Source organism: Eulemur rufifrons, chromosome 2 (genome assembly GCF_041146395.1).
Source record: "Eulemur rufifrons isolate Redbay chromosome 2, OSU_ERuf_1, whole genome shotgun sequence".
Lineage (NCBI taxonomy): Eukaryota > Metazoa > Chordata > Mammalia > Primates > Lemuridae > Eulemur > Eulemur rufifrons.
This window is the reverse complement of record NC_090984.1, coordinates 22359498-22374069: the sequence shown is the minus strand read 5'-3', so window position 1 is coordinate 22374069 and position 14572 is coordinate 22359498.

The following is a 14572-nucleotide window of genomic DNA, read 5'->3' as shown; positions in this document are numbered from 1 at the left end:
CGGGCTAATGGATTTGGGTGCCATCCTCTAAGCATAGAGGGTAGGTTTTTTTGTTTTTGTTTTTAATTTCAGCTTATTATGGGGGTACAAAAGTTTAGGTTATGTATATTGCCCATGCCGCCCCCCCCCTTTTTTTTTTTGAGACAGAGTTTCGCTCTGTCGCCTGGGCTAGAGTGCGGTGGCATCAGCCTAGCTCACAGCAACCTCAAACTCCCGGGCTCAAACAATCCTCCTGCTCAGCCTCCCGAGTAGCTGGGACTATAGGCATGTGCCACCATGCCCCGCTATTTTTTTTCTATATATATTTTTAGTTGTCCAGCTAATTTCTTTCTATTTTTAGTAGAGACAGGGTCTCACTCTTGCTCAGGCTGGTCTCGAACTCCTGACCCCGAGCAATCCACCTGCCTCGGCCTCCCAGAGTGCTAGGATTACAGGCATGAGCCACTGTGCCCGGCCAAGGGTGTGTTTTAACAAGGGCATGGGCTTAGAGAGAGGCTTTTCTAGAAGGGTGATGTGAAGCTGGGCGTGGACAACCTGGGTCACTGCCAGTGGAACTTGGGCCTAGACCTGAAGTGCTCACCCTTTCTCTGCTGCGATGCTCACTCCCATGGGCACAGCCTGAAGAAATGTGCAGAGGCAAAGCCTTGGGTGGGTTGGTAACTGCCTCCTCCATCATGACACTACCCATCTGTGCACCCTTTGAGGCAACCTAGTAGGATTCCCTCTCTCTAGCCTTTTGAAGTCTTAGGAAAAAAGAGTGACATTGGGACAGTCTTGAGCTCTCTTCCTGATTTTTAAAATCTTTTGAAAAAAATGACTGACACTTCAGTACTTTAATTACTGGTAACCACTCGGTATCATACTGACAACTTGGAGATGAAATGGGCCTGTCTAGAAGAGAGCTGAGAGATGAAGAGCAGAACCAGGGTCTAGAAACACTGGAGGTGGAGACAGCACACAGTGACTGGCAGAGGAACGGGGCTACTCGGAGGAGTGGCAGCTGAGAGATGGAGAAGCCAGGGAGGACAAGGCCCCGGTCACTGCAATTCCATCCCGTCTCAAACTAACAGAGAAGAAAATACAGGAGAATATCTTGACCTTCAGAAAAGGAAGAATTTTTCAAGCTAGACCCGCCTCTTTTACCATAAGGTAAAAAAGGCAAGGAGAAGATACTTGCAACACATAACTAACAAAGTAGTAGTCAGAATTTTTTTTAAATGCTTATTCTTTTTTGTTTTTTGAGACAGGGTTGCACTCTGTCACCCGAGATAGAGTGCAGTGGTGTCATCATACCTCACTGCAGTCTCAAACTCCTGGGCTCAAGTGATCCTCCTGCCTCAGCCTCCCAAGTAGCTGGGACTACAGGTGTCAGCCACTGTACCCAACCCTGCTTATTGGGTTGTTTTGTTTTGAGATAGTCTTGCTCTGTCGCCCTGGCTAAAGTGCAGTAGTGTCATCATAGCAACCTCAAACTCCTGGGCTCAAGCAATCCTCCTGCCTCAGCCTCCCCAGCAGCTGGGACACACACCTAGCTAGTTTTTCTATTTTTAGTAGAGATGGGGTCTCGCTCTTGCTCAGGCTGGTCTTAAACTTCTGACCTCAAGCGATCTTCCCACCTCAGCCTCCCAGAGTGCTGGGATTAATGGGTGTCAGTTACTGTGCTTATTAATTCTTAAGACAAATGCAAAAAGGAGAATTGAGGAGGGGGGCAATGTCCCCTCTTTTTGCAGAAGAAGAAACACAAATGGCTTGATCTCATTAGCGATCAAGGAAATGCGCAAGAAACCATGTCACACCATCAGATTGGCAAGAATGAGGAGCAATAGGAAGTCTCACCACTGTCAGGGGTGGTGTAAATCAGTCTAACCAATCTGGAAACCACTTTGGCCTTACCTAGTGTCAGGTTTTAGTCTGAAATGTTGATTCTTAGGGCATTCATGGCTGAAGAATGACCAGACGCGCCAAAGTAAGGCAAGAATGAAAATGCGGTTTAATTTTTTTTTTTTTTTTTATTTTTTTTTTGAGACAGAGTCTCACTCTGTTGCCCAGGCTAGAGTGAGTGCCGTGGCGTCAGCCTAGCTCACAGCAACCTCAAACTCCTGAGCTCAAGCGATCCTCCTGTCTCAGCCTCCCGAGTAGCTGGGACTACAGGCATGTGCCACCATGCCCGGCTAATTTTTTCTATATATATTTTTAGCTGTCCATATAATTTCTTTCTATTTTTAGTAGAGGTGGGGTCTCGCTCTTGCTCAGGCTGGTCTCGAACTCCTGAGCTCAAACGATCCGCCCACCTCGGCCTCCCAGAGTGCTAGGATTACAGGCGTGAGCCACCGCGCCCGGCCAAAATGCGGTTTATTGAGGAGAGAAAGATAGGATTCTGGAATAAGAGCAAGATACAGGTTTATATACGCCACAGATGACGACCAGACCCATTGTTGCAGCCAAGGGAGAGCAGAAGGAAGGACAAAAAAGGGCCTGGTTATGGTCTGTGTCTTGTTGCATGGTGCCTGGATTGGGACCTCCCTCATGGCTCAGACGTCCCCATGGAGCCACTTTGGTTGGACAGTTGGGAGTTACATGACGTCTTACTATGCATGTGGGTTTTAGGTTACTTTCCCAACTCTATCATACCTAATGCTGCTTGGCCCATGGGCTAGAGTCGTCTGCATTCTTTTGCAGTGGGCTCAGTAAGTTCTGACTGGCAGATTCGTAGGGTATTCCCTCCTACCCCAGGTATGGCAGTCCCTTGGGAAAGGTGGGGCAGGACCAAGATGGGGGCCTGGGGCCCACCCTTATCCTTCTTCCCAGGTGGGGCAATTGCACCAAGGCAAAGCACCCACTTCCGCCCCTAGGAGACCCGGAATCCCTTGCTAACTACCTAACACTAGTACAGCTGATTACGCGCTTGCCCTAGGGCCCTGTAATTTCACTCCTGGGCTTGTGTCCAGGAGGTGGACAGGAAGGTTCAGCAGCACTGATGGTGATAACTTGGCTGTGAAACTGCCAGTTATTGAACCTGGTGTGGGCCAGGTGCTGTTCTCAGTTCTTTACAGGAATTAACTCATTTAATCCTCTACCCACTTGTGAGATGGGACCGTTATGCCCATTTACAGATAAAGGTACAGAGCTTGTGCCACCAGCCTGAGGCCCCAGCGCCAGTGCGCAGAGGAGCAGAGGAGCCCGGGTCTGCGCCACCGCAAGTGCTGAGCACTCCACACGCATTATCGCATTCCATCCGGGGGTAGGGAGCGGTTATTTCGTTCATTTTACAAATGAAGAAACCGAAGAAGGGAAATATGCTCAAGGTCACCTATCTAGTGAATGGCAGGCTGGGATTGGACTCCAAAGTGGCTGCCCTTCACCTCTCTCCCATGTGTCGCCCTCAGGGAGGGGAAGGGGCCCGCCAGTTTGGTGACCAATAGGAGGAAGATGGAAGGGTGGTTGTCCCCAGGTCTCTGCTCTGTCTCGCTATTCCCAACCTGGGTCTCCGGCGCCCCTTGGCAACTCCAGCGAAAACTGTCTCGGCTACGCAGCAGGCCGCCTCCCATTGGCCAGAGTTAGGCCACGTGCCCTTCTCAGAGCCAATGGGAGCGAGGGGGCGGGACGCCTAGGACCGCCCTTAGACCAGGTGCCAGGCGGCGCGGGGCGCCTGAGGCCCCGAACAGGCTGCGCCGCGGCGGGCAGAGCTGGGGCGCCCGAGCGTCGGTGAAGCGGAGTGGAGGTCACTACGGACGAGGAGAGGAGAGGTGGTGGTCGAGGGGCTTATGAAGCAAGGTTTGGAATCAGCGCTGGAGAGAAGGGCAGAAGGAACCAAGCAGGAATAGCGGGGGGACCAGGGATAGGAAGCCGGGCTTGGGGACAGGAGGTACAAACGCCTGCAGGTACAGGGGCAGACAGGAGGCCGAGGGGCTGGTGGGGTGCGCGCCTTTGACAAGCCAGTGGCAATCCCCTCACTGGGGTGCGGTGTGCTGGGACTAGGGCGGGGACTGAGGAGCAGCAGACGGGGATCCCCCGGCCTCAAGGGAGGCCTTCCGGCGGGACAGGCGCTTCCCCGCGAGCAGCGCTGGCCACGCGTGCCTGGCAAGCGCTCTCTGTGAGCAGTCAGCCACTCAGGCCAATGGCAGCAGAGAGGAGAGGGGTTTATTCTTGCACCCCAGGGTGTGTGGAGGAGCCCAAGGGCAACTGGACTTGGTGCTGGCCTCAGGAAGGGCCTGGAACTGGGAAGTTCTGCCCACGAAGATGTTCCTGACCACCTCAAAACTCCGCTGATGTCTTCTCATGACATGCATGAGGGCCCCCTGGGCTGAGCTAGCATCTCTCCATCCCAATTCCACCTTCTGGGAATTGTCGATTCCATGTGCTCTCACTGAAATCCAGCTTTTTCCACATGGTGAAAACCTTTAGGCAGTTGACAATTCCCAAGATTTAGGTGTCCAGTCTTGGACCCTGGAGTGGTGACACTTCTGCTCCGGCCCAGCGATCCCAGGAAGGGGCCCACTGGCCCAGTTTGGCTCAGTACCCAGCCCTGGGTCGGTCAGCTGAAGCTGGTGGGGGCGGTTATGGAAGAAGTCAGCGTGAATGGTTCTGGGCAAATGACCCAGAGGTGTTCTGTCCTCCACGGGACCACAGAGCCCTCCTCTGAGAAACTGCTTTCCTGAAGAAGGAGATGGAGGGGGTTCAGTGAGAGGGTTGAGGAAGGTTCTGGGGGCACATGGCCCAGCTGGCAGCTCTGCAGGGGGAGGAAGCACTCAGCAGGCTGATTAGGGGAGTTCAGAGAAAGAATGGGCAGATGACCACAGGGAGGCCAGCTCTGAGCCCTGAGCCAGCCTTGCCTGTGTGGCCGTTGCGTATGGTCATGCTCAGAATAGGCAGTGTGAAATGAGAAACCATCTTTCTGGGACAGGTTAGGGGACCAGGGGGCTTAGCTGCTGTTTTGCTGTGTGACCTACAGTAAATTCTCTAGACAGTGTCACTGAAATGGGGACTGTAGTGTGGTCTGAGGCACAAGTAAGGGCTCACTTAGAAACTTCTGAAGCCCAGTGCCCAAGGCCATCCCCAGTAAGACAGAGGGTCCCTGGTGGGCACTGTGCTGGCACTGGGGCAGTAAGCAGGCCCTACAGCTCCCCAGCACCCCCACCGGCCACTCCCTGCCCAGCTCTACTCCTAGCCACAGGGTCCCCTGGGAAGGTGCCAGGTGGCCTCACCCATGGAGAGGAAGGAACCTTATTGGCACCCCTGGGCCAACATGGGCATTTCAGGCCCCATGGCAGGCAGAGGACTAGGAGAAGTTTCTGCCAAGGAAGCCTCTGACTACAGCTGCTTAGGACAGGCCCCACGCCTCAGGCCTGGCAGAAACCCTGGCTTGGGGGGCTGAAGGCATAGCCACAGGGGCCTCCCCTCTCCCCAGGAAGTCCTTGCCCAACCTTGGTTCCCTGAGGCCTCCCAACCCAGCCCCTCTATGCCAGGGGCCGCCCAGCTCACTGGGGGATGGGCAAGGGCCTGACCCCAACCTCGTGCTGCAGAGTGAAGCTGTGAGTCTGTCCCCTGATAGCTCTGAGCCACAGTCTCCATACTGCCTGGCCACTGCCCCTGGCTTCCAGCTTTTCTCAGATGCTCCTCTCCTCTGGGCCCCAGAGCTGTGGCTGGGATCTGGGGGCAGATGAGGCAGAGGCTGACACCATGGTGGGCAGAGAGGCAGGGCAGGTACCCAGGCATGGGGCAGCTCCTGCTCTGTCCAGGGAGGGGGGCTGCTAACTCAGGAATCCATTTAGAACCAGCAAAAACCCAAGCTGGAAGGACTTTTTGAGCCTCTCTCTCCCCCTCCAACTTGCAGATGGGAAGACCAAGGCACAGACAGGAAGTGGGCACGGGTCCCACTGGGAGGCAGGGATCACTCTTCTCCCCTCTCTACAGGGTCCCCATGTGCTGCCTTCAGGGGCTGAGAGGTGGCTGGAGGCTCCTGTCCTCCTGGCCCTGGAGCCCTTACTGCTGGGAGCTGCGGAAGCTCCTACTCCCTGAGGACACAGCTCTCAGCCCGAGGGTCAGAACTCTTCCAGTCGCCCAGGCCCTCTGTGTGAGCGTCCCCAAAGAACAGCTGAGGTAAAGGACAGGAGCACCCACCCCATCCAGCTCCTTGGTGTGGTAGCTCAAAGATGAGGAGCTGGGTCAGAGTGAAACGGTTTCAAGCACCAGTGAGCCAGTGAGCAGCTGTGCAGTTGGCAGGATGTGCTATCTTTTCTACCATTGGTGGCTTCACAGTATAACAGTTTCCTGAGTTTCATCAGAAGTGCAAATAAAGCCTTGTTGATTGCACATTGGATCAGCAGACTTTGCGACTAAAGCCCACATGCAGCTGGTCCTAGGCACACATGCATGGCTTTTTGCCTTTGGTACTGATTAGCCTAAGTGGACCCCAGACACAAGGGAAACTGAGGAGGATGAGAAAAACAGGCACCATACCAGGTACGTCATGTCACATGCCACCCTCACATAAACCCATGTGGTGGTACCGTCAGTGTCCCAATTTTACAGATGAGGCCACTGAGGCCTAGCAAGGCAAGACATGCTGGCACTCACGGAGCTGACCGGTGCACAGTGAAGCACCGCATTCTCTGCTCTGACGGCCACTCTCCTTCCATCCATCACTCCAGCCCCAGGAACCCAGACGTCCCGATTCCCTGTGCCCCCGGAGCCCACCTAGCCATGCCCCCTCCTGTGCCCCTGCCTCAGGGGTCCCCTCTCCAGAGGAGAAGGCCGACCAGGAGATACATCAGGCACCGGCCTGGCAGTGCCCCCGGCCTGCTGGCCCACCCTATCCTAGCCCCCGAGGGCATGAGAGGGTGCCCTCCACGGCATGTCCCTGGATCCTCAGGGAACAGGAAGAGCCGTGGGGCCTAGGGAGCATCTCTGCAAGGGACGGTGGCATTCCCCCCACCAGAGCCCCTCAGACGCAGACACCCCTCACCCCATGGTCCTTGCTTTTTCACAGCTCTGCTTGGGAGTCCTCAGCTTCTCAAGGCTCTGCCATCTTGGGGGAAAGGGAGAGAGGTCTGAGCCCTCTCTGGGGGCAGCAAGGGCTTGGGAGGGACTTGACTGACCAAGCATGGGGAAGGGAGGGTCGATGGCCACTGTGGGCCCCAGGGACTGGGCGTGGGGAAGGCTGTGGGGACAGCTTGGCAGAGGCACAGTGCTGTGGGGCGCTGCCGAGCACCCGGTTCTGGGCAGCCTGCAGGGTCTGCTGCTGAGCCTCCAGTTCCAAGTCTCCCAGACCCTCCCCAGCTCAGCCCACACCTGCGCCAGCGCCGAGCCCGCCTCCCGCAGGGAAGTCCGGGACAGAGGTGGGCAGGTTGGCTCTTGCCTTGATCTGGTGCTTCTCCAAGGACGTCACCCCCCTTGCATTCAGAGTTCCAGCCTACAGGGAGCTCCTAGGACTGTGCCTTGACCCAAAGAAGGGGGGATGAGGGGGTGTCAGGGCAGTGCTGAGGGGACAGCACCGGGGGAGGGAGCAAGATGGCTCATCTTGCCCCTCCCTCCCAAGCTGTATAGGTAGTTAAAATCCAGAACACTTGCCCTGAACCCACCATCCTTCACTTACCTCTTTCTTTTCCCCAAGTCCAAAAATATGGATGCATGATAGTCTCTCAGTGCTCCCTGCATGTCTGGTATTGCCCAGCCCGAGAGCCCCGAGGGCAGGCCCAGGTCTTCCAATCGCACTCCATCTCCAGACCCTGCGCTCTGCCTGCCCGCACAGGGCCCCTGTGTGCAGGGCTGGGCCTGCAGAGCCTGGGCCCCCGACACACGCATTTCGCATCAATTCGTGAGTCCACCCTACCAAAGAGTGACTGCCTAGTCCCCTCCTGGGACCACGCTGAGATTGTAAGAGGCCAGAGCAGCCAGGGGGATGAGTCTAGGCTGAGCCCTTGGCCTTCAGTGGAGACGCCGCCACCCTGACTCGTTGGTTCCAACAAGCTGGACACCCTACCCATCCCCCTGCCTCCAGGCACAGGCCCCACCTTCTCTTCTCCACATGGCCTCCATCTCGGCTCCCCCACTTCCTGGACACAAAGGCTAGTGTTAGAGGGCCCAGTCCACGTGGCAAAGGGAGACCAGAGCAGTGTCCTCTGCCTGAGAGGTCCCACCTTCACCCCCTGCGCCCAGCTTGGTCTTGAGAGGGCAATCAGGGCAGCCCCAGGTCAACTCTCCCCCTACAGGGGGCTGTGGCAGCTCCACCCCAGCCTGCCCCTGAGCTCTGCCCACCCTGCAGACTCCGGCTCCTCTGCAGGCCTCGGCTCTTGCAGCTCCTGGGGACTGGGAGGCAGGGATGCTGCTGGGAGGCAGGGATCCTGCTGGGGTGCTCCCCCACCCCATTCTGAACATCACTGGCCCAACCAAGGCCACTGGGCCACTCAACTGGGACATAGACCCAGTTCTATAGAGCTGGGGAGACTGTGACACACAGTTGCTGTGGTGACCCAGTGGGTAAAGTGGACAGGGTCAGAGGATGACTGAGTGTCAGGGCTCCTCACAATCCCCCCAGCACCACTGCCAGTGTATGGATAGCAACCTAAGTCCCAAGGACAGCGAGGGGCTTGCCAAGGCCACAGGCCAGTCTGTGGCATGGCTGGGCCAGACTTTCCACCTGCGTGTCCTGATGGAGACCTGGGAGGACCCCCGATGGGCCCTGGGAGGATCCCACAGCAGCCCCGCCCACGGCTGTGGGGCCGGATGTGGGGCGGGGTGGGGCTTGGCACAGGCCCACCCAGGTAAATGCCAGTGTGGTCGCCAGAGAGAAGCCGAGCTGGGCCCAGACCCCCCAGGGGGTGGGATGGGCTGGGCTGGGGTGGAGCCCACCTTCCACTTGTAGAGTCCAGGAGCCGGCCTGGGTCTCCGCCCTGTGGGGACAGGGCAGGTGGCGAGGGCTCAGGAGCACCTGGGCTGCTCCTGCGGTGGCTGCCCTCCCTTCTAGCTGGCAGGATTGTCCAGGTTCTCATGTCCCTGTCCTTGGGTGTGGGCAAGCTCAGGCGACCCGACCTAGGGGCACCCAACCCTCGATTTGGCACTGCAGGTTGTGGTGCCAGTGGCAGCCGAAGTCCTGCTCCTGCCCACAGGCATCCAGCTCAGCATGCAGTGCAAGGGCCTTGTCCACTCCTGGCCCCACAGCCCTGGGCCCACGCCCCAGGGTACTATAGGGCCAGGGACCCATTATATAGACAGAGAAGCTGAGGCCCCATGAGGAGAAGGGGCTATAACTGTGGCAGAGCCCAGGCCTCCCACTTTTTTGCAGTAGGCCCCTGATTTCCGATTTGGGGAGAACTCTAGGCTTCTCAGGAGTGATTCCTTGGGGGCCCTGAGCCCAGATGGGTCCCACCTCACCCCACCCCAGGCAGACCCCAGCTCCTCCTCACCTACGTCTGGCTCCAGCACCCCAAAGTGTTCTCCTTATCCAGAATCCCACCCTGCTGCTAGCTGGGGAGGGGCAGATTGCACCCCATCTGAGGGGGTCTGTGCTCCCATCCTCTCATGCAGAATCCCCCACACAGGAGCCCAATCTCCAGCTTGCCCTCCCCTTGCCCAGGATGCGGACGAGGTGCCCAAGGATCAGGGAGCAGTGCCCCCCACCCCATGGCAGTTCCCCCTGCACACACTCTGGCCTTTTTGCTGCTGGGGGAGGGTCCTGGGATTACATGAGGGGAAAAACAAGACAGGGAGCAGCTGGGCCCTTGAGGCCCCAAGTCACACCCAAACCACCACCAGGGAAGGGAGCAGGAAGCAAACTGGAGGTGTTATGGATTGAATTGAGGGCCCTGCTAGAATCTGTCCCTCCTGATCATTCTCTTTTCCACTGTGTCCCTAGAGCCCCTTGCCCAACCTTGGAATCGCTCAGGAACAGGGCCCAGGCTCCCTTGCCTCTCTGCCCTGGGTACCAGTGGGCACAGCTTTCTCAGTCGGTGCCAGGATTCCCTTCCCTGCCCCTGCCAGTTGTCATCACCCACCTGGCTGAGCCTTGGCAGCTGCTCTTGCAGTCAGGCTGTGTCCTGAGCCTGGGCAGTGTCTCTGTCTGGGCCCTGAAGGACCCGGGCCCCATCCCCATCCCTGCTCTGCTCCAGGATCCGCAGGCCTGGCACCGGCATCTCCTGCAGATACAATCAGTCCAGGATCCTGGGGTCTCCTCCCAGCCTCTAGACCACACTGGGGTGGTCTTGGCAGACCCTTGGTGCCTCAGGGGCATGTTGTGGCAGAGGCCTGGCCTCATCTGGAAAAGCTCTCCCCTACCCTGTGGTCTCAGTTTTCCCATCTGAACCAGAGGCTGGATGATCTCAGGGTCTTTCCAAATGTTGGGAGGGGGTCCCTCTCTGGGCTGGACAGAAGCCCCTGCACTGCCTTCCTTCCCCAGCGACTGCACCAGGAATGAGGACCAGAGAATTAGGTGCAGGGCAGGGTCAAAGGTAGGGTAGGACTGTGCTCAGGGCCACACTCCCACTTGGGCAATCTCCAGGCTGGGCTCCGGGCCAAGGGGCTGCTGGCTTATCTGGTCCAAACACTCCTGGGCCTTTTCTACTTCCGTCTGCAGTGGTAGGATCCTGGGGGCAGGACAGGCTATCTGCCTGTCCCCTAGCACTCTGCCCCTCTCCCACCTCCCAGCACCCCTCATTATCTTCTATGTCCTGGTCTGGCCTCCTCCACTCCTCCTGTCCCTGGGAGCCTTGCAGCCAGTGCCTCCCCTGCTCCAGGCTGGCCAGGGAGCATTCCACCTGCTGCGGAGCCCCCCTGGAGGTGGCCGACCTAGCCTCCCTGCCCCACACCAAGCAGGGCAGTGTCTGCAGCCTCAGATAAAGCAGGCAGACTCCCAGCCAGGGGCCAGATGACACCCTGCGTGGACCTGCGCTCCACTGCCCTATCACTACGGGCTGCAGCGGAAGGTGCCTCTGTCTCCAGCTGGACCTGAGATGCACCCCCTCCCCACCCCTGCTGCTGGTGGCTTCAGACCTTAGGCCAGCAAGGGGACTGGGATGCTGTTGTGGAATGCTAGACATCAGGCAGGCATGAGGCTATCAACTGGGTCCTAAGGGTCACCCAGGCCTGGTAGGGAGCAGTGGCTCTGGGAGGGTCAGCTGGGGGCTGAGACACCAGGGTCACTAAGGGTTTGGGTATCTAGGCTGTCACAGGGCGGTCTGTCCTCCCCTCCCATGGCAGGGATGCTGGCAACCTCCCCAGGAAGCCCCAGCTTACACAGCCGCCTCTCCCTCTCTGGGGGTCGCCTCCTCCACCAGGGCCGCTGTGCTTCCAAGGAAGCTCTTTCGTCTATGGAGCTAAAACTGGCCCCTCCCTCCTTCAGACCCTGGCCCTTCCTTTGCCTCCAGTGGTGTCCCCAGCCATGCCTGGCACATGTTTCTCAGGCAACACACTGCACACCTCCAGGGGCGCCATTCAGAGCCACCTCTGTTAAACATGGGGACCCTGCGGGGAGCTTCATTTCCCTTTCTTCTTCCCCAGACCCTGGCAAACCTTCCTGAGAACAATGGCACCAGACGTGGGCACTGGCCCTGGGCATTCGGGATCATTTAGCCTGGTAAGGGGACCTTGCTAGCTTAGGGGACCTCCTTGGGGCTGCAGAAGGGCAAGGAAGATCTGGGGGAGAGGACGGGAGCCTCACTTTCTGCTTCAGGGCCAGCGGCTCGTGCTGGCCTGGCTGACTCCCAGCCTGTGCTCCTGCCTCTGTAGCCTCTGGGCGTGCTCCGACAGGGCCTCCAGCACTGCCCCCAGACAGCTGGCCAGCTTGGGCCGCTGCCGCCTGCTCTCTCCAGATGCTCCCACAGGTCCTTCTCTGATGCCTCCAGTCCTGCCCGGGGGAGGACCCTGCCTGCACCTGCCAGGGAGAGGGTAGCCAGACTTGGGGTTGCTCTGCCCACCTTCCCCATGCTCACCTGCACCCTTCAGTGGGGCTCGGTGGGCAGACATGGTCCAGTGGCCAGAGGTGACAGGAGTGCAAGGGACAGCAGGCAGGGCTGGGCATCAGGTCTATGGACTGTGCCTCAGTGGGCCCTGAGAGCAGGACAGATCCTGGAGCTGGGGCAGTCCTGGCACCAGCCTCTAAGGCCCCTCCTTGGACGCAGAAGTATGCACTGCTGCATAAACGCGATCTCCTTTAATCCTCACAGGCAGCCCCTGAGGGGAAGCCAGTGCCCCAGGTCATGCAGTGAGTCCAGTGAAGAGCTGGAGTCTGGCACCAGAGCCCACATTCCCCTACCCCTGCTGCCCCACACTGCACCCCTCCCAGTGTGAGCCTGGAAATGGGAGGGGTCAGAGGAACATCTGGGGGCTATCATAGTTTAGCTATGACCCTGGGGGTCAGAAGCCCTCAAATCATGTCACTGCTATGGCACCTCTCTGGCTTCCACATCTTCCGCTGTAAGACAGGGGCCCTGACACCCACGCCCACCAGCTTGGCAAGGGGCTCATGGGATGTTGCCACTCCCCACTCCTCCCCACTCCTCCCCATTGTCACCCTCCTCACCTCCAGGGTCCAAGCCTGAGTCTACCATTGCCTGCCCACCCCACCCCTACTTCCACTCCTGGGTGCCAGGCACCCCGCCCCAGCTCTGTAGGGGCACAGGAGGTGTGTCTCCACCCAAACACACCCCCCCATCCTGACTTGCCCACTCCTCACGTTCCCAGACCTTCCCCGCTCAGAACGGCAGCATCGCTCATCAGGCCTTCCTCCCTCCAGATGGCTTGACTCTCCTCTCCCGATTCCAGGCCCAGATTGGCGCAGCCCCTCCCGAGTCGTCTGCCCTCATCACCACCAGGCAAGGCCTCTCTAAAACGGACCACGACTGGCCCCTGCTCCCACCTCCCACACCTGGACACAGCACCCACAACACCACTCTAACTGGATGCTCTGTCTTCCCAGTTAGAAGCGAGGGGCTAGGCTGGGTGCCATGGCTCATGCCTGTAATCCTAGCACCCTGGGAGGCTGAGGTGGGAGGATCGCTTGAGCTCAGGAGTTCCAGACCAACCTGAGCAAGAGTGAGACCCCGTCTCTACTAAAAATAGAAAAAATTAGCCAGGCATTGTGCCAATGCCACAACATTCTGGCCTGAGCAACAGAATGAGACTCTGTCTGAAAAAAAATAAATAAATAAAGAAGTGAGGGGCTTTCCACAGGCAGCCCCCTGCCCGTACGGAGAACCTGAGCTAGGCCTGGCTTGGCTGTGCAGAGGCTTATGGCCTGCGGGGTGGAGAGTGTGCACACGCCAGACTGTTGAGCACGGGGAGCAGGTGCAGAGGAAAGCACAGCTGCCACACCGGACAGACGAGCAGCACCAAGCTGTGGGTGCACAGGGAAGGGGGCCTGACTCTCCTTTGGGGCTCCCAGGAAGGCTTTCCAGGGAGGTGACCCTGGAGCCGAGGCTCAAAGGTGAATTCACTGTCCCCAGAGAAGTCAAAGCTGGATGTGGCAGGCAGAGGAGAATGAAGACAGCAGGAGAAGGAGGCCATCAGAGCAGCTGGAGCCTAGAGGGGGCACTGAGCTGAGCAGCTGGGTGGGGGTGGGGGACAAAAGGGAGAACAAGAGGGCAGAGGAGCAGTGGGGTTCAAGTGGATGCAGGGCAGGGGCATCTCCCTGGCACCCTAGGATCATGTTGCAGACCTCAGCCACACAGAAAAGGCTTGGTGGGCAGAGGTTGAGGACTGCAAAAAGAGGTTGGGCCTGAGGGGCAGCGGGGATGGACCAAGCCTCCTCTGGGGTGGAATGGGGGCCTTACCCAATCCTCATCTCAAGGTAGATCTTTTTCTAAGGGACTATCTGATAGGTGTGAGTTCCTTTAAGGAAGAAAAAGACAAAACAGTGACTCTCTAATGGTGGAATCTCAGGCAGGATGGCCTCCAGGCTGCAAATTATGGAGAGGGAGAGTGCTGGGAGATGGCTCCTATTCCATTTCAAAAAGAGAGAGAGTTGCTGCATTACTGGGAGGCAGGGATTCCTGGTTTCTCCATGGTGGGAGGCCCAGTGGGAAGACGCTGCACTTACTTCAACAGAACCTGGCGCCCAGGGCAGGGCTGCGGATGGGACCTTCTCTGAGGACTTTCTCCCCTGGAGCCATGGAAACCGCAGGCAACACTAAGTGCGGGAGGAGGAGACACCACTGAATGCTCCCACCTCATCTGTGCCGATGAAGCCCCCAAGATGGAACTTGGCTGGTATGGTCAACGGCCTTGGGGACCTGGCGGGAATGGGATCTCAGGATGCCTGGGATTTTTCAGAATTTTGAACTCCTGTAGCAGGATCTTAGGGGGCGGGATCGAGGCGCAGGGACAGCGGACCTCTGGGTCACCCATTGCACACTGAAACGGCTCTTGAATTTCTATATTGGGGGCCAGGTGCATTTGGTGTAAGGGGACCAGGGGGCGGTCGGTCTTAAGGCTGCATAGCTAGCAAGGACCTAGTTTTTAATTAGCTTCTGTTACTTCGGGTAGGGGTTGTGGAGCTAACGGAGGTTTGGGGGCATTAAGCACCCCCTCAAGCCACGCCGTCAGATCCTACTTTCGGGTGAGTCAGAGGCAAAAGACTAGA